Source organism: Bufo gargarizans, chromosome 6 (genome assembly GCF_014858855.1).
Source record: "Bufo gargarizans isolate SCDJY-AF-19 chromosome 6, ASM1485885v1, whole genome shotgun sequence".
Classification (NCBI taxonomy): domain Eukaryota; kingdom Metazoa; phylum Chordata; class Amphibia; order Anura; family Bufonidae; genus Bufo; species Bufo gargarizans.
In genome coordinates, this window is record NC_058085.1 from 238,825,398 (window position 1) to 238,849,344 (window position 23,947).

Consider the following 23,947-nt stretch of genomic DNA (forward strand, 5'->3'; position numbering starts at 1 on the left):
GGATCGGATCCGCAAAACACATACGGACGTCTGAATGGAGCCTTACAGGGGGGTGATCAATGACAGGCGGGTGATCACCCATATAGATTCCCTGTTCACCCCCTGTCATTGATCACCCCCCTGTCATTGATCACCCCCCTGTAAGGCTCCATTCAGACGTCCGTATGATTTTTACGGATCCATGGATACATGGATCGGATCCGCAAAACACATGCGGACGTCTGAATGGAGCCTTACAGGGGGGTGATCAATGACAAGGGGGTGATCACGCATATAGACTTCCTGATCACTTCCCTGTCATTGATCACCCCCCTGTAAGGCTCCATTCAGACGTCCGCATGTGTTTTGCGGATCCGATCCATGTATCCATGGATCCGTAAAAATCATACGGATGTCTGAATGGAGCCTTACAGGGGGGTGATCAATGACAAGGGGGTGATCACCCATATACATTCCCTGATCACCCCCCTGTAAGGCTCCATTCAGACGTCCGCATGTGTTTTGCGGATCCGATCCATGTATCCATGGATCCGTAAAAATCATACGGACGTCTGAATGGAGCCTTACCAGGGGGATGATCACCTATATACACTCCCTGATCACCCCCTGTCATTGATCACCCCTCTGTAAGGCTCCATTCAGACGTCCGCATGTGTTTTGCGGATCCGATCCATGTATCCATGGATCCGTAAAAATCATACGGACGTCTGAATAGAGCCTTACCAGGGGGGTGATCAATGACAGGGGGGTGATCAGGGAGTCTATATGGGTGATCATCCCCCTGTCAGTGATCACCCCCCTGGTAAGGCTCCATTCAGATGTCCGTATGATTTTTACGGATCCATGGATACATGGATCGGATCCGCAAAACACATGCGGACGTCTGAATGGAGCCTTACAGGGGGGTGATCAATGACGGAGGTGATCAGGGAGTCTATATGGGTGATCACCCCCCTGTCATTGATCACCCCCCTGTCATTGATCACCCCCCCTGTCATTGATCACCCCCCCCCCTGTAAGGCTCCATTCAGACATTTTTTTGGCCCAAGTTAGCGGAAATATATATTTTTTTGTTTGTTTTTTTCTTACTAAGTCTCATATTCCACTAACTTATGTCAAAAAATAAAATCTCACATGAACTCACCATACCCCTCACGGAATCCAAATGCATAAACATTTTTAGACATTTATATTCTAGACTTCTTCTCACGCTTTAGGGCCCCTAAAAAGCCAGGGCAGTATAACTACCCCACAAGTGACCCCATTTTGGAAAGAAGACACCCCAAGGTATTCTGTGAGGGGCACGGCGAGTTCCTAGAATTTTTTATTTTTTGTCACAAGTTAGCGGAAAATGATGATTTTTCTTTTTTTTCCTTTTTTCCTTACAAAGTCTGATATTCCACTAACTTGCGACAAAAAATAAAAAATTCTAGGAACTCGCCATGCCCCTCACGGAATACCTTGGGGTGTCTTCTTTCCAAAATGGGGTCACTTGTGGCGTAGTTATACTGCCCTGGCAATTTAGGGGCCCAAATGTGTGAGAAGAACTTTGCACTCAAAATGTGTAAAAAATGGCCTTCGAAATCCGAAAGGTGCACTTTGGAATATGTGCCCCTTTTCCCACCTTGGCTGCAAAAAAGTGTCACACATCTGGTATCGCCGTACTCAGGAGAAGTTGGGGAATGTGTTTTGGGGTGTCATTTTACATATACCCATGCTGGGTGAGAGAGATATCTTGGCAAAAGACAACTTTTCCAATTTTTTTATACAAAGTTGGCATTTGACCAAGATATTTCTCTCACCCAGCATAGGTATATGTAAAATGACACCCCAAAACACATTCCCCAACTTCTCCTGAGTACGGTGATACCAGATGTGTGACACTTTTTTGCAGCCAAGGTGGGCAAAGGGGCACATATTCCAAAGTGCACCTTTCGGATTTCGCAGGCCATTTTTTACACATTTTGATTGCAAAGTACTTCTCACACATTTGGGCCCCTAAATTGCCAGGGCAGTATAACTACCCCACAAGTGACCCCATTTTGGAAAGAAGACACCCTAAGGTATTCCGTGAGGGGCATGGCGAGTTCCTCGATTTTTTTATTTTTTGTTGCAAGTTAGTGGAATATGAGACTTTGTAAGAAAAAAAAAATTAAAATAAAAATCATCATTTTCCGCTAACTTCTGACAATAAATAAAAAGTTCTATGAACTCACTATGCCCATCAGCGAATACCTTAGGGTGTCTACTTTCCGAAATGGGGTCATTTGTGGGGGTTTTCTACTGTTTGGGCATTGTAGAACCTCAGGAAACATGACAGGTGCTCAGAAAGTCAGAGCTCCTTCAAAAAGCGGAAATTCACATTTTTGTACCATAGTTTGTAAACGCTATAAATTTTACCCAAACCATTTTTTTTTGCCCAAAATTTTTTTTTTATCAAAGACATGTAGAACAATAAATTTAGCGAAAAATTTATATATGGATGTCGTTTTTTTTGCAAAAGTTTACAGCTGAAAGTGAAAAATGTCATTTTTTTGCAAAGAAATCGTTAAAATTTCGATTAATAACAAAAAAAGTAAAAATGTCAGCAGCAATGAAATACCACCAAATGAAAGCTCTATTAGTGAGAAGAAAAGGAGGTAAAATTCATTTGGATGGTAAGTTGCATAACCGAGCGATAAACGGTGAAAGTAGTGTAGTGCAGAAGTGTAAAAAGTGGCCTGGTCATGAAGGGGGTTTTAGCTAGCGGGGTTGAAGTGGTTAAGGACCAGGCCATTTTTGGCAAATCTGACCAGTGTCAGTTTAAGTGCTGATAACTTTAAAACACCATTCTGAGATATATCTTTTTTTGTCACATATTGTACTTCATGACACTGGTAAAATGAAGTCAAATTTTTTTATTTTTTTATTTTTGCATTAAAAAATACCTAATTTACTCAAAATTAAGAAAAATTAGCAAATTTCAAAGTTTCAGTTTATCTACTTCTGTAGTACATAGTAATATCCCCAAAATTGTGATGACTTTACATTCCCCATATGTCTACTTCATGTTTTAATTATTTTGGGAATGATATTTAATTTTTTGGGGATGTTACAAGGCTTAGAAGTTTAGAAGCAAATCTTGAAATTTTTCAGAAATTTACAAAAACCCAATTTTTAGGGACCACTACAGTCACTTTGAAGTCACTTTGCGAGGCTTACATAATAGAAACCACCCAAAAATTACCCCATTCTATAAACTACACCCCTCAAGGTATTCAAAACTGATTTTACAAACTTCGTTAACCCTTTAGGTGTTGCACAAGAGTTATTGGCAAATTGTGATGAAATTTGAGAATTAATTTTTTTTTGCCTAATTTTCAATTTTAACCCATTTTTTCCACTAACAAAGCAAGGGTTAACAGCCAAACAAGACTGTGTCTTTATTGCCCTGACTCTGCCGTTTACAGAAACACTCAATATGTGGCCGTAAACTACTGTACGGCCACACAGCGGGCATAGAGTGGAAGGTGCGCCATATGGTTTTTAGGAAGGCAGATTTTGCTGGACTGGATTATTTATACCATGTCCCATTTGAAGTCGCTCTGATGCTCCCCTAGAGTAGAAACTCCCTAAAAGTGACCCATCTAAGAAACTACACCCCTCAAGGTATTCAAAACTGATTTTACATACGTCATTAACCCTTTAGGTGCTGCACAAGAGTTATTGGCAAATGAGGATGAAATTTGAAAATTTAATTTTTTTGCCTAATTTTCCATTTTAACCCAATTTTTCCACTAACAAAGCAAGGGTTAACAGCCAAACAAGACTGTATCTTTATTGCCCTAACTCTGCCGTTTACAGAAACACCCAATATGTGGCCGTACACTACTGTACGGCCACACAGCAGGGCGTAGAGGGAAAGGTGCACCACTTGGTTTTTGGAGGGCTGATTTTTATGGACCAGTTTATTTACATCGTGTCCTGTTTCAACCCCCCTGATGCACCCCTGGAGTAGAAACTCCCTAAAAGTGACCCCATTTTGGAAACTAGAGGATAAGGTGGCATTTTTGGGGGGACTATTTTTAGGGTACATATGATTTTTGGTTGCTCTATTGTCGGAATATTTATGATGTCTCCGATTGACAGTCTATATTATTTATGTGAATAAATTAAAATCTGTAATAAAGGAGATTATAATTTAATATCATAAATATCAAGCTAAAACAAGCTCGTGATCTGCGTTGAATTGAAGACAAAACCCAGTTACAGACAAAATATATATGTAATTTATTAATACAGTTTTTAGTGCAAAATAATATATATAAAAATTGGTGATAATAAAATTCAATCAATGATATGCAAAATAGTGATAAAGTAAAAAAAAATTGAGAATATATATATATATATATATATATATATATATATAGAGAGAGAGAGAGAGAGAGAGAGAGAAGAAAAAGTCCAGTGGGAGCACCAACCAGACATGGTTGAGGAAGGCTCTTGTGAGCCGAAACGTCGCAAGACTTGCCATATTATGGGTGAATAAACTACTGCTGATTTTATCACTATTTTGGAGTGCAGTCCTACTTCTTCGTTTCATATATATATATATATATATATATATATATATATATATATATATATATATATATATATACACACAAGTATGCCTTCTTATAATGATACCCCTCAATTATATTTTAAATCAATTAAATACTTGATTTCTCTCAGCCGTCAAATGTCTGATTAAACCCAAATCTGGTTTATCTTTTATCTATACAAATATATATATATATATAATGAACCATACCGGTCTAGAACTGAATTCAATTCCTTGGAGATAATACCGTGTTTTCACCAGTATATTTTCAATCTCCCTGTATTGGATTAATTTTCAGGATGATGCTGCAGGTACACCCCAATCTTATTCCAAAACAGATACTATACACAAGGTATGGTTAATTGAATATATATAGATATGTATTATATTAATTAATTATCCTATTAAATATAGGAGGTTATACTATATCAAAATGTCAGCAAGCAGAAATCAGTTTCAATGGCTCTAAGATGGCTGCCTCCAATGACTGAAAAGGTGGTCAGGGCTGGATCTGGTCTTTTGAAGATGGTCAGAGAGAGAGCTAGAGAGCTCTAGAGATCGATCCTTCTGTCAGCCCATACCATCTTTTTATCCTATCTTAGAAAGGGCTTGGTCAAGTTTTATCATTAACTAGTGACCTCACTCTATAATCAATAGAACCTCCCTAAATCTTTATGTTACCCTAACACTAGATGGCACTAGTACGCCATACAAAAGTCGAAGCACTCACTTATTTCTCTTATTTATATACTAGCAATAAATGTTATCTAAGGTTTCAAACAAAACCTTGATGAGATCTTGAATAGACAATGACTTTTATACTTAGTCAACCACCATACTCTTATATATATATACAGGGAGTGCAGAATTATTAGGCAAGTTGTATTTTTGAGGATTAATTTTATTATTGAACAACAACAATGTTCTCAATGAACCCAAAAAACTCATTAATATCAAAGCTGAATATTTTTGGAAGTAGTTTTTAGTTTGTTTTTAGTTTTAGCTATTTTAGGGGGATATCTGTGTGTGCAGGTGACTATTACTGTGCATAATTATTAGGCAACTTAACAAAAAACAAATATATACCCATTTCAATTATTTATTTTTACCAGTGAAACCAATATAACATCTCAACATTCACAAATATACATTTCTGACATTCAAAAACAAAACAAAAACAAATCAGTGACCAATATAGCCACCTTTCTTTGCAAGGACACTCAAAAGCCTGCCATCCATGGATTCTGTCAGTGTTTTGATCTGTTCACCATCAACATTACGTGCAGCAGCAACCACAGCCTCCCAGACACTGTTCAGAGAGGTGTACTGTTTTCCCTCCTTGTAAATCTCACATTTAATGATGGACCACAGGTTCTCAATGGGGTTCAGATCAGGTGAACAAGGAGGCCATGTCATTAGATTTTCTTCTTTTATACCCTTTCTTGCCAGCCACGCTGTGGAGTACTTGGACGCGTGTGATGGAGCATTGTCCTGCATGAAAATCATGTTTTTCTTGAAGGATGCAGACTTCTTCCTGTACCACTGCTTGAAGAAGGTGTCTTCCAGAAACTGGCAGTAGGACTGGGAGTTGAGCTTGACTCCATCCTCAACCCGAAAAGGCCCCACAAGCTCATCTTTGATGATACCAGCCCAAACCAGTACTCCACCTCCACCTTGCTGGCGTCTGAGTCGTACTGGAGCTCTCTGCCCTTTACCAATCCAGCCACGGGCCCATCCATCTGGCCCATTAAGACTCACTCTCATTTCATCAGTCCATAAAACCTTAGAAAAATCAGTCTTGAGATATTTCTTGGCCCAGTCTTGACGTTTCAGCTTGTGTGTCTTGTTCAGTGGTGGTCATCTTTCAGCCTTTCTTACCTTGGCCATGTCTCTGAGTATTGCACACCTTGTGCTTTTGGGCACTCCAGTGATGTTGCAGCTCTGAAATATGGCCAAACTGGTGGCAAGTGGCATCTTGGCAGCTGCACGCTTGACTTTTCTCAGTTCATGGGCAGTTATTTTGCGCCTTGGTTTTTCTACACGCTTCTTGCGACTCTGTTGACTATTTTGAATGAAACGCTTGATTGTTCGATGATCACGCTTCAGAAGCTTTGCATTTTTAAGAGTGCTGCATCCCTCTGCAAGATATCTCACAATTTTTGACTTTTCTGAGCCTGTCAAGTCCTTCTTTTGACCCATTTTGCCAAAGGAAAGGAAGTTGCCTAATAATTATGCACACCTGATATAGGGTGTTGATGTCATTAGACCACACCCCTTCTCATTACAGAGATGCACATCACCTAATATGCTTAATTGGTAGTAGGCTTTCGAGCCTATACAGCTTGGAGTAAGACAACATGCATAAAGAGGATGATGTGGTCAAAATACTCATTTGCCTAATAATTCTGCACTCCCTGTACTATATATTCAGCACACATATTAAAATTGATAATATAAAATCAATCTACTCATACATTGAGTAATATCAAATCACAAAGAAAGATTAGAGTCTTTCTATTCACTGAAAATCATCAAAACTCAGCACATTTCTAATACATTGTCTTATCTATGCAATTACTTTTCATTAGACCTTGGAACATCTCCTTCTCACAAAAACAGACTTGGGTAAACACTTTGGTACATATCATAAACCTTAGGTTAGCACTTTCAGAGTAAAAAGAAAAAATCCAGAACTCACCCTGCACTTTTAAAATAAGACAAAATGGTTGTCCTTTAGGCTCATGTCCATACTCTTATATATGCCTTATACTTATGGTCTTTATTCATACCCAATAGTTCTGACAAATCCCCCCCCCCCCCCTTCTTCCCACGTTAGTCAAGGATCCCCTTAAGACCTAACTGGGAGAAGGTCGGAAGAATTTTCATGTTCATCAATATTTTATCCGAGTCTTTTGTCGCATCATAAAGTCAATCCTGGAAAAGTATATTATCACAGAGATCCTGTGTCCAATGGTTTAAGCATGTAAGAAAATGCAAAACTTGGCACCAATCATGCCATTATTGCTGTGACTTTGTTCCCATACATAATGTACCAATTTGGTTCCTCTCCCAAGCTAAAATTGTGATATCCGGTATCTTCATCCAATGAATGTCCTTGGATCCAATTTCGCAAAGATTCTTGAAGTACAATGTTCTTAGCCATCATTCACAATCCTGGGACATCTGAAACACGGGTGTAGATTCGGGTTGATGATTAGTTCCGTCTTCAATTGGACCTCTCGAATCAACACCATCCGTATGATATCTGTATCTTTGTTGTCATCATCATCGCCAGGAATCACGTCTGGTTTTCGCCCGTCCTTTTTCTATAAAATAAAATTAAAGTATGAATACATATTCTTTAATCTTTTGAGATATACAGTTTCCCTAGCGCTGCTATGTAAAATTCTTTGCAAGGAAGCACCAAAATCGGAACATCTGTGAACTGAGAGAAATCAGATTAATGCAATCCTTATTCATTCTTTTGTTCAGCGTCATCATCTATGATTCTCAGTTGTGATCTCGGATGACATACTCGCAATTGATTTACATGGACCCATTTCTCGATGAAACCATCTTTGGTATTAATTTTCACCTTATAAACTACAGGGGATATTTTATCAATTACATCATACGGACCTTTCCATGATGGGAGAAATTTTCTTTCTTTTACCCGATCCCGGGCAAAATTATAGAGATACACTCTATCTCCTACCTCATATTCCTTTTTGGTAGTTTTCAAGTCATAATAAGTTTTGTTACTTACGGCGGCTTTCTCAAGATTCTTCTGCGCGAAAGAAAACGCGTGTTGAAGATACTTACGAAGGTCCTCCACATACTGATGTGTCATGGCTGCATTGATCAGGTTATGATCTGATGTGCGATACAACAGATGTTGAGGCAGTACCATTCTTCTCCCTGTCATCAGCTCAAAAGGTGACATCTGGGTAGCCGTGCTTGGAGTAGCTCTAATGGCCATGAGTACTAATGGTAACCTTATATCCCAGTCTTTACCTGACTCCTTAACATATTTCTTAAGGATGTTGACAATAGACTGCCTATAGCGCTCAATGGATCCGCTAGATGTTGGACGATAGGCAATGTGTAATTTTCTCTTCACAACCAACAATTCCACATATTGGTCATTACCTCACTTACAAAGTGTGATCCACGGTCTGAATCAATCCTTAACGGTAACCCAAATCTGGAAAATACATGGTTAATCAACAAAAATGCACAGGTCTCGGCTGTGTTATTGCGGGCCGGTAGACATTCTACCCATTTTGTAAATACACAAGTGACGGTCAACATGTATTTATTCCCTCGGGATGACCGGGTAACAGGACCAATAAAATCGATTTGGATGTCAGACCATGGTAATGAAAAACCTTTCTTCTGAAGTGGAGCACGATGTTTAGGACCTTGAGGTTGAAATTGCACACATACCAAACAACCTTGACAATAACTCTGGACATCCTTTAACATATGAGGCCAGTAGGCATAATCATGTAGTGACTCATATGTAATCTTTTCTCCACGATGACCAGCTGTAGGTGCATCATGGGCATGCTGTAACATTAAACCTCTAAATGTAGTAGGAACTACCCACTGCTGAATACCATTTTTAGAGGTTCTCATTAATAATCCATCCTGAATACTAAATTGGGATTTGGATTTCATAAGTAATCGGAGGTCTTCTTTTTGGGTATAATTATCCTCCGATATGGGATTATTATTAGGATCCTCAATATGTTTATAGAAGATTCCCAATATAAGATCTTCCTTCTGGCTTTTGATCAGATCCTCACTAGAAGATTATTGGCTCCATTGAACTACACTATTTTCAGTTTGGGCCTTAGCCTGTTGTCTAGCGATAGCGTCAATGGGAATCATCTCTAGTAAATGATCTATATTCACATGATCACCATTTATGGCTCCTTGTTTGGCTAGTTTATCAGCTAGGTCATTACCCTCTTTATCTTTATTTTGGGTTTTGGAATGACCTTTAGTCTTTTTCCAATAAATGGTTAGATCATTATGTCGGACTAGCTCATCTATGGCACAAAACAACTTGGCGTGTTTCACTGGTTTGTTATTGGACCGTAACATGTGACTCCTCTTCCATGTGGGCATATATTCTACAAAACTGTTCCGCACATAATTTGAATCAGTAACAATGACGAATTCCTTTATATTGTGCTCTATAGCAATTTTAACGGTTTGGTAGACAGCTGCTAATTCGGCTACCTGGCTACTCTTAGCACCAATACTGTAACCTATTGAAATACTCAACACAAAATGAATATACGACTGACTGGATCCAAAACTAAGGAACAAAAAGGGAGAGCCCTGCATCAGACCTGGCTCTCTCCCTTACTGCTCAGCCAATGCCAAAATCCCAATGGTAGATGATCGCATATCCTCGTACCTCGACTGTATAACACCTGAACACCCTATAATAGTGAGGGGACACGACCACCGGCTCCTTACACTAGATATGGAGGGAGTCAGGGTCACCTGGGATCCAGCAAAAAGAAAAACACAAATGAATGAACAAAACTTATCTTGTAGAAGACTCAGAAGTAGGATCAGCATGCACACACTCCAGGAAGTAATATAAACCGCAAACTGATGCACTATGGGGAGGGATTTAAAGGGATGCAATCAGTGCAACTACATGACAGCTGAGAGAGGCTAACGAGATGAGAAAATGAAAGCAAAACAAAGGAACCCCAAGGAGGAGGTTCTGAAAGGCATCTGTCAGAGCTTCTCAGATGTCTGGTGGTGACACAATCCTTGTAAAGACAAGTTCCAAGCAGTGATCCTACTGTTAGACAAGTTACCATCCCTAATTTTATCACTCTGTAGATATTGTAGGGGTTGATGGGCCGTTTCAACAATGATTTTCTCACCCTGTACAAAACTTCTAAAGTTTTGAAGCGCCCAGACTGTGGCTAGTAGAGCTTTTTCACAGTCACTAAACTTTATTTCTACAGGTGACAGGGATTTACTTGCATAAGCTATAATTTTATGCAATTTATCTTGCTTTTGGCATAGGACAGCACTAATACTAAGATTCGTAAAACCAGTTTCCAGATAAAAGGGTTTACCCCCCTCTGGATAAGCTAGACATGGGGCTTGGGTGAGTCTCCTTTTAAGCTCAGACATAGCTTGTTCCTGATCCTCCCCCCATGTCCAGGGTACACCTTTCTTTAACAATGTCAGTAACGGTTTACTAATCTCAGCATAGTTATCAATGAATTTACGGGAATAATTCATCATACCCAAGAATGATCTTAATTCACTGATGTTGGTAGGCGTTTTAGATTTCATAACAGCCTCCACCTTTTTCTTCTGGGGATTCAGGCCTTCACAGGTAGCCTCATGTCCAAGGAAATTTACCTTAGTTCGACACCACTGGGCTTTCTGTAAAGAAATTTTCACACCTGCCTCTTTCAACTGATTCAGTACATGCCTAATTTCTTGGATATGCTGGTCAAATGAAGTACTTTTCATCAAAATGTCATCTACATAAGTTAAATTTCCTCTTTCTGTGGCATCAGGCATAGCCTTATGTAAAAACACCGCAAATTATTGACCTGAATTTATGTACCCAAACGGTAGTCTAGTCCAGGCAAATTGTTCTTTACCAAAAGTAAAGGCCAATTTGTATTGGTCTTCAGGACTCACTTTGATGGTCCAATATCCCTGAGCGCAATCTAAGGTGGTAAAGATCCTAGCACCTTGCATTTGTACCAAGCATTGGTCTATATATGGCACAGGCCAGCCGGACATATGTACACGTTTATTTAGCTGACGAAGATCAGCACATAAACGCCATTGACCATTCGGTTTAAGAATTCCAAGAATAGGATTATTATAAGAACTGTGCACTGGTCTTATAATACCTCTCTCTTTGAGATTTCGAATTATTTCCGCTAGCGAGTCGTAACAAGCTAGCGGAAGACGATATTGCTTGATATAAACAGGAGGTGCCTCAGGATCAGTCTGAATCCTGGCAATGTGTATGTCAGTCAGACCACAATCAAATGAATCTTTAGCAAAGATATCCTTGAATTCTAAGAGAACTTCCTTTAGTTGTTGTCGCTCTGGGTCATTGGAGCATCCATCAGCTAATGAGATTTGTTGCTGGACCATTTCCATAAACCCTGGGAAAACTTTTGGTTGACCTATTTCATAGGTTTCCTCCAACCTGTCAGTGAGGTCATGATTTGACTTACCTGCTCATTGATTGTATGATCAAAGGTAAGGGAGGATTCCTCTACCTTACAGGTACCTTCTTCAAGATTAAAAGGATATACTGAACTAATGGTGAACAATCCTTCAGGAGAGGAATAAAATGTTTGTTCAACCAATTGTTCTTCTGTCAGATACGATTCAGGTATTAGGCCAATAATTACATTCTGAAACCCAAAAGTATAATAATCTGAATCTAATGCCATACCAATGATAGTGTCTTTAGACAAATGAACTTCATTTGGCATACCATTATTCACAATTATTTGGGTTTTAAAGGTTTGTAAATTCACCATAGGGGTATGATTTACTGAAATACCTAATTGTTGCATTCTGTTTGATAGGCATATCACTGCATCACAATTCTTTAATTTTTGGCCTTTTGACACCTGAATGGGTAACAGGAAATTATTAGTACCTCGAGGGATGATTTTATCTCGTGGCACTAATACACTGACTGCATAAGGCAGTATCTGGGATGACCTGAGTGCTTCATGTTCATCCATAAAACCATCAGGATCCCCTTTTAATCTTGTCCACAATGTGGAATTCACTATATCCACATGGATGGCAAAACGTGCCAATGTACATGGGATATCTGGGTTCATCAAGCACCAGGAATAAATGAGTAGCCAATTTTCCTGCAATAGAAATGGTTAATATACATTTTGCAATTATATTATGATCATCAGAATCATTATCCAAGTCATGTATCCAATTATCCTGTGGATTTGGATATCGAATCACTTTAGCATTGGCCACTTGATTTAGTAGATCCCTACTAATATAACTATTTTCATGGCGCAAATCCAATTTAGCCCTCTTAGTTCTTCCTAAGTCATTCACCTGTACTGGGAAGAACATCTTATCATCCACCTTTTCCATTCCCACTAGGAATTGTTCGTGACCATTAAACCCAATAGGGTCAGTAGTTTCTGGGTGTAGGTGGATTGTAAGAACATCCCCTTCCAAACAGACATCTTTTACTCGTTCAGGAGACACACATATGGTGTTATCTTCCTGTTCACCTATAGTGGAATTTGGAGTGATTTGCAGGAAAGAGACATCAGGGACTTGGCTTTTTTGGAAATGTACCTCAATGGAATCCGGCCTTTCCTCTATCACATGGCAGTTATGCCTATTGTGATAGGATTGTGATTGTTCATAATTAATGGGCATCCCCACTTGAGACCATATCACCTTATTAACAAAATCAATAACTGGGCTTAATCTTTTCAGGAAATCGATGCCAATAATTAATCTATCAATGGGCATATCCACGATCAATGTAGGATGGCTAATTACTTTGTTTCCTACTTTAAAATCCAGCCAAGCTTTACCTAAAACCTTGAGGGCATTGCCTGAGACACTTACCAGGTTAGCATTAAAACTTTTTAGAAGATACATCCTGTAATTGTTGGAAGTACTTTTGGGATAATAAAGTTGCTTGGCTACCTGTATCTATCAAGGCTATTATTGGTAGGAAATTATCAAATAATTCAACTTTCATATAATATCTATTTTCTATTTCCTGTATGGAACAAAGATATTTGGAATGATTATTGAAATTGTTTTCCTGCTTGGCAGTTATACTTGTCCTCGACTCCTCCTCCTTCCTTTTATTAGCAGGATCGTATACCTTCTTCTGTGCAGCTGAAGACTTTGTGTGCTGTAAGACAGAACAAACATGTTTCCCCTCCCCTTTGCCATGTGGCTTTGTAAGGGTTAAATTCTTTTTAAAGGGAAAGACAATTATGTTAGATTTCTCCACTTTACATACATTTAAGTCATCAACCTCTGCAACATTTGACATACTTACCTGCTTCTCCCCCTTTATATTTGGGGAGGACTCTCTACAGGAGGGGTTACCCCTAAAAAAGGATTTTTAGGGTTAGCAGTGATAGTTTTAGACAATTCCTCCATCCGCTGCATCAACATACCAAACTGATCTTGGATTTGATCCATTCGATCATATAGGTTACTTCTCTTTCTCCCATAATCTTTGGGAGATTGATTTTGGTACCGATATGATTGTGACCTCCCAGAACCGTCTGACTCAGAACCACTTTGAACCCTTTCTGGCCTACGTTGATATCCCCTATAATAATTATTTTGATATCTTTGAAAAGAAGGGAACCGTCTATTTCTAAACTCTTTCTGGTGGTTTGGGTTCTTTTCAGCAACATTTGTACCCTTATTTCCATCTGGCCTAGGCTGAATTTTATTTGGGTGGGAAGGTCTAGGAGTTTTCACCACTTCAGCATAACTGCTTTTAGGGCTTTCAAATTTTCCCTGATCTCTTTTTATGTGAGTTTCTGCTATTTTCTCACTCGCTCTTTTAGGAGACTCATCACAATTTTGTATTGCAGCATACAGAGTTGTACTCTTGGTGAGTAACCAATCCAGAGTTTTTCTGGGATGGTAATCCCTGGCCAAAATAAATTTTATTTTATTGGGAAAAGCGTCATAAAGTTACTGGACGAATTCACTACTTTCAAAATTGGGATCTTTTTCGGATAAACTATAGGCATTTTTGAGGACTGACAAAAATTCCCTGGGACTTTGATTAGGTCTACATTTCAGGGTAAATAAGGCCCTCCTTGCAGCAGTAGCAGACTTAGGCTAGTTTCACACTAGCGTTCGTCGGTCCGCTCGTGAGCTCCGTTTGAAGGAGCTCACGAGCGGACCAGAACGCCTCCGTCCAGCCCTCATGCAGTCTGAATGGATGCGGATCCGCTCAGACTGCATCAGTCTGGCGGCGTTCAGCCTCCGCACCGCTCGCCTCCGCACGGACAGGCGGACAGCTGAACGCTGCTTGCAGCGTTCAGCTGTCCGCCTGGCCGTGCGGAGGCGAGCGGATCCGTTCAGACTTACAATGTAAGTCAATGGGAACAGATCCGCTTGAAGAGGTCACCATATGGCTCAATCTTCAAGCGGATCCGTCCCCCATTGACTTTACATTGAAAGTCTGAACGGATCCGCTCAGGCATCTTGCGCACTTAGAAAATTTTCTAAGTTATTAATGCAGACGGATCCGTACTGAACGGAGCCTCCGTCTGCATTAATATGATCGGATCCGTTCAGAACGGATCCGATCAAGCGCTAGTGTGAAAGTAGCCTTATAGGGACCAAATTCAGTTTTTATTTCTGCGACCACATCTGACCAAGAATCCCTACCCATATCTCTAAGGGAATTAAAAAAATACCGGTGTTTTGGTTCAAATGCCCAGGTAATAAATTAAAGTTTCTGTATGTCCTGTTCTAAATGTAAAGTTTTCATGGCCTCCTCATATATTTCCAAATTATGGAGGATGATCCCTTTTTAGCAAATTGACCCACAGTTTCCTTGAGAAACTTGATCACTTTAGTAGTGTCTATCATGGGTTAATAAGATCTCTGTACTGAACTTTTAGAGGACCTAGGAGGTGAAATCGGTTTTAATTTAGGAAGAGAATGTTCTCTCAGAGACATGAGCTCTTCTCCATTAAAGGGGTTGTCATATATACTTTCTGCATATAATTCCCCCCTGGAATATTTTACCTTCACTCTATTAGAATCCTTAGGCTGTCTGAATTGTAAAGGGTCAGGATCCCTGTTATCTAACTCTGTTTGTAAATTTCTATTGTCCTTATACAACTTTTTACATTCCTCATCTAGATCCACCATAGACAATTGACATTTAGACAGTTCATTAGTAGCCTGACTTAATTTCCATTCCAGAGTTCTTATTACCTCTTGCTGTTGATTGTCTCTGTCATTATATTCTGATAATTTAGCAGACCATTGTGCGAATTCACCAGAAACCATGGCCGCCTTATTTTCCATTTCAGATAGATCTTTTTGAAATGTATGAATTTCCTATGCCTGTTCAACATTTTTATATTTTGCTTTTTATAATTGCTTTGCTATTTCAACAACTAAATATACAAATTCAGGCCAAGATTGAAGGATTAATGAATCCTTATCTTTCTTATGTTTAGCTTGGGAAATGTGACAGAGATAATCAGCAAACCGGGATATATCAGACCAGACATCATCTGCATATTCTACAGCTCTCTTTTCCAATTCAACCCTCCAATCCTTTAACTCTCTCTTAATATCCAACCTGTCATGCATATGACACATCACAATATGTTCAATTAATTATTGAGTCTTTCCATCATGTATATCAGTCTTTACCACTGCAGCAGCAGCCTGCATGCCTTGGCTAGCCTCGCTATTGTTCTCAGACATTTTTACTTGTTGCACTACAAGTACCACAATAACTGTATCAAATATATATTTTGCACCCCAAAATTTTGTTTCTATTACAAGCAGATCTCGGTGGGGACCTCCAGATTAATGTCGGAATATTTATGCTGTCTCCGATTGACAGTCTATATTATTTATGTGAATAAATTAAAATCTATAATAAAGGAGATTCTAATTTATTATCATAAATATCAAGCTAAAACAAGCTCGTGATCTGCGTTGAATTGAAGACAAAACCCAGTTACAGACAAAATATATATGTAATTTATTAATACAATTTTTAGTGCAAAATAATATATATAAAAATTGGTGATAATAAAATTCAATCAATGATATGCAAAATAGTGATAAAGTCAAAAATAATTTATATATATATATATATATATATATATACAATTATGCCTTCTTATAATGATACCCCTCAATTATATTTTAAATCAATTAAATACTTGATTTCTCTCAGCCGACAAATGTCCGATTAAACCCAAATCTGGTTTATCTTTTATCTATACAAATATATATATATATATAATCAACCATACTGGTCTAGAACTGAATTCAATTCCTTGGAGATAATACCGTGTTTTCACCAGTATATTTTCAATCTCCCTGTATTGGATTAATTTTCAGGATGATGCTGCAGGTACACCCCAATCTTATTCCAAAACAGATACTATACACAAGGTATGGTTAATTGAATATATATAGATATGTATTATATTAATTAATTATCCTATAAAATATAGGTAAGGTTATACTATACCAAAATGTCAGCTAGCAGAAATCAGTTTCAATGGTTCTAAGATGGCTGCCTCCAATGACTGAAAAGGTGGTCAGGGCTGGATCTGGTCTTTTGAAGATGGTCAGAGAGAGAGCTAGAGAGCTCTAGAGATCGATCCTTCTGTCAGCCCATACCATCTTTTTATCCTATCTTAGAAAGGGCTTGGCCAAGTTTTATCATTAACTAGTGACCTCACTCTATAATCAATAGAACCTCCCTAAATCTTTATGTTACCCTAACACTAGATGGCACTAGTACTCCATACAAAAGTCAAAGCACTCCCTTATTTCTCTTATTTACATACTAGCAATAAATGTTATCTAAGGTTTCAGACAAAACCTTGAGAAGATCTTGAATAGACAATGACTTTTATACTTAGTCAACCACCTTGTTTATCCTTAAATCTTTTGACCAGACCTAATTAAATCAAGATACACATGACTATTCTTAAGTCATTGTTTTGGGGAAAAGACAGGGTTTGTTTACGATCACCTATGTCCACATTTCTCCATTCAAGAAAACCTCAAGGAAAGAAATAATTAACTTGTGTGTTACACTGAGATAGATTCTAAAAATGACAGAGGAATTTGTACCTCGTTTCTAATCTTAAAACTGAATATAGCTATAAGGACCATACTCATATATATATATATATATATATATATATATATATACTATATATTCAGCACACATATTAAAATTGATAATATAAAATCAATCTACTCATACATTGATTAATATAAAATCACAAAGAAAGATTAGAGTCTTTCTATTCACTGAAAATCATCAAAACTCAGCACATTTCTAATACATTGTCTTATCTATGCAATTACTTTTCATTAGACCTTGGGACATCTCCTTCTCACAAAAACAGACTTGGGTAAACACTTTGGTACATATCGTAAACCTTAGGTTAGCACTTTCAGAGTAAAAAAAAAATCCTGAACTCACCCTGGTTAATGAAGTTTGTATAATCAGTTTTGAATACCTTGAGGGGTGTAGTTTCTTAGATGGGGTCACTTTTAGGGAGTTTTTACTCTAGGGGGGCTTCAAAAGGGACATGGTGTCAATAAAAAAAGCCCATCAAAATCAGCCTTCCAGAAACCATGTCGGTCCTTTCCTTTTGCGGCCTCCCTTTTACTGATACAGCAGTTTACGACCACAAATGTGGCATTTCTGTAAACTGCAGTATCAGGGTAATAAATATTAACTTTTGTTTGGTTGTTAATCCTTGTTTTGTTACCGGAAAAAACGCATTGAAATGGAAAAGTCCCAAAAATAGCGGTTTTGGCACAGTTTATTATTATTTTTTTGACAGTGTTAATCTGGGGGGGTTAGGTCATGGGATATTTTTATAGAGGAGATTCTTACGGATGCGGCGATACCTAATAAGTCTATTATTATACCTAATAAGTCTATTACAATTATTTAGGTTTTTGAGTCATATTATCCTTTTTGATACAAAAAAAATTGAAGTCTAAGAGTAATTTTATTTTTTATCCGATTATCTTATCTGGGGGCTCATTTTTTGCGGGATGAGAGGACTGTTTTAGTGGCACTATTTTGGGGGCTATATGACTTTTTGATTGCTTGCTATTAAACTTTTTATTATGTAAGGTGACAAAAAACCTTTTTTTGCACTTATGTTTTTTTTTCTGGACCGTGTTAATCTGTGGGGTTAGGTCATGGGGTATTTTTATAGAGGAGATTATTACCGACGCAGAGATACCTAATATGTCTACTTTTAATAAATTATTTTAGTTTTTTTGGGTGTCTCAAGTCTGAGAACCAGTTTTTTTTATCCATTGTCTGTGCTAAATTGGGATATAAATTTAGTACTCCATGGAAGTGTGATACTCCCTGAAGCAACCGTCAATGCAGAGGCCCGGATGATCGGGGCACGTGTCGCACTGAGTAGTGGTGTCCTTCCGTATCCCCCTCCTGCGACACACTCTGCACTTTTTTGGGGTTCGTCCCTTCTTTCCAGTATGGGGGACCACACCTGGAAAGTGTTGGCCAGGGACAATCCGGGCGCCTACAGTTCCCGAGGTACTCCGGCCTGCTCTTTCCCGGTCCGAAAAGATTAGGGCCTTGAGGACTGCCTCATAGAACTGGAGTAATGTTCCTGTGTTGCCAGCGCTTCGGGACAGCACAAAAGAGTTGTACATGGCAACCTGTACCAAGTAGACCGCAACTGTTTTGTACCATGCCCGGGTTTTGCGCATGGCGTTATATGGCTTGAGGACTTGGTCAGAGAGATCAACTTCTCCAATATACCGATTGTAGTCGACGATACAATCGGGCTTGAGGACCGTTGCCACGGTACCTCACACATGGACAAGGGTGATGCCGTTACCATGAATTGTGGACAGCATAAGAACATCCCTCTTGTCCTTTATACCTGACCAGCAACAGTTTTTCAGTGGTAAGGGCACGGGTCTCGCCCCTGGGGATAGGTACCTGGAGGTGGTGGGCAGGGAGGCCACGTTGATTTTTCTGCACGGTCCTACAAGTGGACATGGATCTGGCGGCAAGGGACTGGAACAAGGGGATACTAGTATAAAAGTTATCCACGTTCAGGTGGTAACCCTTATCCAGCAGTGGGTGCATAAGGTCCCACACAAGTTTCCCGGTAACACCCAGAGTGGGGGGACATTCTGGGGGTTGAATCTGGGAATCTCGCCCCTCGTATACACAAAATTTGTAAGTGTACCCTGAGGTACTCTCACAAATTTTGTATAGCTTCACGCCATACCTTGCCCGCTTGGAGGGCACATACTGGCGGTAAATGAGTCTCCCCTTGAACGCAATGAGAGAATCATCAACCGCGACCTCCCTTCCAGGTACATAGGCCTCCATGAATTTTGCCCCAAAGTGATCGATGCCCGGCCGTATCTTATACAGACGGTCATGGGCAGGATCACCTCGGGGGGGACATGCTGCATTATCTGAATAATGAAGACATTTCCGGATGGCCTCAAACCGGGAGCGTGTCATGGCCCCAAAATGTCCTGGCCAAAAAGGAACCCGGGTGTTGAGCAACGAACTGTTGGGCCTACAGGTTTGTCTGCTCCACCATCAGATTTACCAGTGGGTCACTGAAAAAATGACAAAAAAAAGTCATATTCAGTGTAGCCCACTGTGGAAATCTGGATTCCTGATTGGCCTACAAAATCAGGAATCACAGGCTCGTATCGCTCTGGGCCACAGGGTCCCTAACATGGCGGTCCCCTTGCTCCGCCTAGCGGCGTCTCCGCCGCCTTGGGGGCTCATCATCATCGCTAGATGATGAGGAGGACGCGGATGACAACAGGAATGTGGGGTCATTCTCGTCCTCACTGGGACTCTCGGAGTCGAAGGCAAGCTGGGCGTATGCCTCCTCGGCCAAGAACGTCCGGCGGGCCATAGGGGAGTGTGTGTCTGCGTGTGTATGTGCGTGTGTGTAAATATTTATTTGGTGTGCGTATGTGTGGGGGCACGGGTGTTCACGAACTCACCCTAAAACTAACAGAAAAAAATAAAAATAAAAACCGCAGATCAACCGTCCAAAGTTGACCAGCGGTGGGGTGTGCGATGCGCTAACAGTGGCCGGATGCTATGAGTGCCTGCCACAGTCAGCGTACACAAAAAAATAAAAATCCTGCACCCCAAAAAAGTTGGGGGGGCAGAGGGGGGCAAGCGGCAGCACCCCTGGGGGATCTAGGATCACACAGCTGTGGTGTGGACCCCAGACACCCTAACTTAGGGTGATGCAATAAAAGTTTACCAAACTAACTTTCCCTTTATTTTCCCTGCCTAACCCAAACTTTCCCTATGCTTTCCCTATGTACCTGAAGTTCAGATGGGGGGTGATGGGGCACAGATCGGGTCCTGGGGGGCACAGATGGGGTGATGCTGGCAGCGATGGACGACGTGCAGGCAGCTCCTCTCTTCTCCGGCTCCGGAGCACAAAAGGAGGAGGAGAGGAGCGCTTGCATCTTTTGAATCCCCCTCCGGCCCGCCCCCCACCAACCAATCAGAGGCGATCCTGAGAGGTGATGTCACCATCACCTCTCAGGATCGCTGGATGGTGATTGGTGGGGTGAAATCACACCACCATCACAATCCTGTTCTGGTTATCGGGTCTTCAGAGACCCGAATAACCCGGAAACGCAGAAAACCGCAGGTCTGAATTGACCAGCGGTTTTCTGCAATCGCATACATGGGGGGGGGGGGGTCACAGGACCCCCCGGCGCATTTGCCCCAGGTGCCTGCTCAATGATTTAAGCAGGCACGGGGTTCCGGTCACTGCCCGCCGCGTGGCGGTGATCGAAAATACACGGGGCGTACTGGTACACCCTGTGTCCTTAAGTACCAGGACATAAGGGCGTACCTGTACGCCCTATGTCTTGAAGAGGTTAAACGAGCCCCTAGGTTCAATATTGGTGATGGTCGTGGTGTTGGTCGATAAAGAAAAATTGGGGGTCAGTCAGCCCATCCAGTGCGTAGGTGCGCATTGCCATGGCTGAAAGCACAAAGGCAAAAAATATACAATGCAACAGCACTCTGCATACCAAATAAAGTACAATAATGCCAAAATAATAGAAAGTATTCTGGTGCAAATGCTATGCTAATAAATTTGAGATGCTTGGCAAATCATTTTGTACAAAATTATTTGGGCCCGTCTGCCAAACGTTAAGGCAATCTCAGTAAGGCGGTTGGTCAATAGGCTAGGTTTGCGGTAAGATGGTGCCACCATCTCCTTTAAAGACCATGCTCTACGGAAGGTGAGGTGTGGTTGTGTAACTACAACATCACCTAAAATAGGGTCTTTCTGTAGGATAGACCAATGGTGATTTAAGATTTCCTTAATTCTGTGGTGAGCTGAATTATAACTGGTTAGGAAGTTGCATTTATATTTGTTGTCATCCCCTATTTGTAATGTAGTGGACTGATCTTTGCTATTAGGCCGTTTTTTTTGTTGTTTTCAAACAATCGGATCGATTTTCATTTTCAATCTTTCTAAAAGAATCTTCAATCAGCCCTTTGGGGTAACCTTTCTCTAGAAATCTTGTTTGTAGGATTTCTAGTTGTTTCCGAATCACCTGGTTATTGGAACAATTCCTTCTTATCCTTCTCATTTGGCCATACGGGATATTCTTATTTCCATTTATGGTAGTGACAGCTTATGTAGTCAAGATAGCTGTTAGCATCTACTGTTTTGAAGTGTGTACTCGTTTCGATTCGGTTCTCATGTATTGATAGTTCCAGGTCTAAGAAGGTAGCGTGATAGGGGTCTATGTGGTCTATGCTGGTGACTTTAGTAAGGGCAGTTTCAGTTGAGTGGTGGGGTTGGAAGCCAGATTGTAGTCCGTCAAAGAGGGAGCAGGAGGAGAGGTTAGAAGACAGTTCAGAATGGACATGTTGTTCAAGTAACTTCAAGGCATATGGAAGAAGTGATATGGGGTGATAATTGGACAAATATGGGTCAAGTGAAGTTTTTTTGAGGATGGGTGTAATGGTAGCATGTTTAAAACCACAGGGGAAGACACCAGAGGTTAGTGATAGGTTGAAGAGATGAGTTAGTGCTGGAATAAACACTGTTGTGAGGTTAGAGATGAGGTGGGATGGGATTGGGTCAAGTGTGCAGGTGGTGAGATATGATCTGCACAGTAGAGTGGAAAGTTTTTCTTCTGTAATGGTGGAGTAGCTGATTTTGGGAGAAGAGGACTGAGCAGTTGTGTAGAGGGTCTGTGGGGACTGTGCACTGAAGCTTTCTCTGATGTTGACGATCTTTTGTTTTGAAGAATGTTGCAAAGTCCTCAGCTGAGGTGAGGGTGGTTGCGCTGAGGGACGGAGAAGAGAGTTGAAACTGTTAGGGCTCTTTCTTACCTGCGTTCTTGTCTTCCGGCATAGAGTTCCGTCGTTGGGCCTCTATGCCGGAAGAATCCTGATCAGGATTATCCCCATGCATTCTGAATGGAGTGAAATCCGTTCAGGATGCATCAGGATGTCTTCAGTTCCGGAACGGAATGTTTTTTGGCCGAAGTATATACCGCAGCATGCTGCGCTTTTTGCTCCGGCCAAAAATCCTGAACACTTGCCGCAAGGCCGGATCCGGAATGAATGCCCATTGAAAGGCATTGATCCGGATCCGGCCTTAAGCTAAACGTCGTTTCGGCGCATTGCCGGATCCGACGTTTAGCTTTTTTAGAGTGGTTACCATGGCTGCTGGGACGCTAAAGTCCTGACAGCCATGGTAAAGGGGAGCGGGGGAGCAGCATACTTACCGTCCGTGTGGCTCCCGGGGCGCTCCAGAGTGACGTCAGGGCGCCCCAAGCGCATGGATAACATGATCGCATGGCACGTCATCCATGCGCATGGGGCGCTCTGACGTCACTCTGGAGCGCCCCGGGAGCCACGCGGACTGTAAGTATGCTGCTCCCCCGCTTCCCGCTCCTACTATGGCAACCAGGACTTTAATAGCGTCCTGGGTGCCATAGTAACACTGAAAGCATTTTGAAGACGGATCCGACTTCAAATGCTTTCCGTACACTTGCGTTTTTCCGGATCCGGTGTGTAATTCCGGCAAGTGGAGTACACGCCGGATCCGGACAACGCAAGTGTGAAAGAGGCCTTAAAAAGTTGTTTAGGGTTGCGGGACAGGGAAGATATGAGAGATGAGAAGTAGGCCTGTTCTTCATTGGCGATTGAGGATTTGAAAATGAGGAGGGATTGCTTGTATGTGGTGAAGTGATCCTTAGAATGGGATTCCTTCCATCGCCGCTCTGCAACCCTGGAAGCTTGTCTGAGTTTTTTGGTCAGGCTGGTGTGCCAGGCTTGTCTGTTGATTTTTCAGGTTTTGTTGTGTGTGGGGGGTAGCAGAGACCAGAGCTGTCTGGACAATATCAGACTTTGGGAAAGCTGGATGGAGCAGTTAGGTTCAAGGCAGAGATACCAGGGGATGAGATGAGGGAAAGATGAGGCGTGGACAATATCAGACTTTGGGAAAGCTGGATGGAGCAGTTAGGTTCAAGGTAGACATACCTGGAGAGGAAAAAATTGGGTGATAGTCAGTGATAACAAAATGATATATT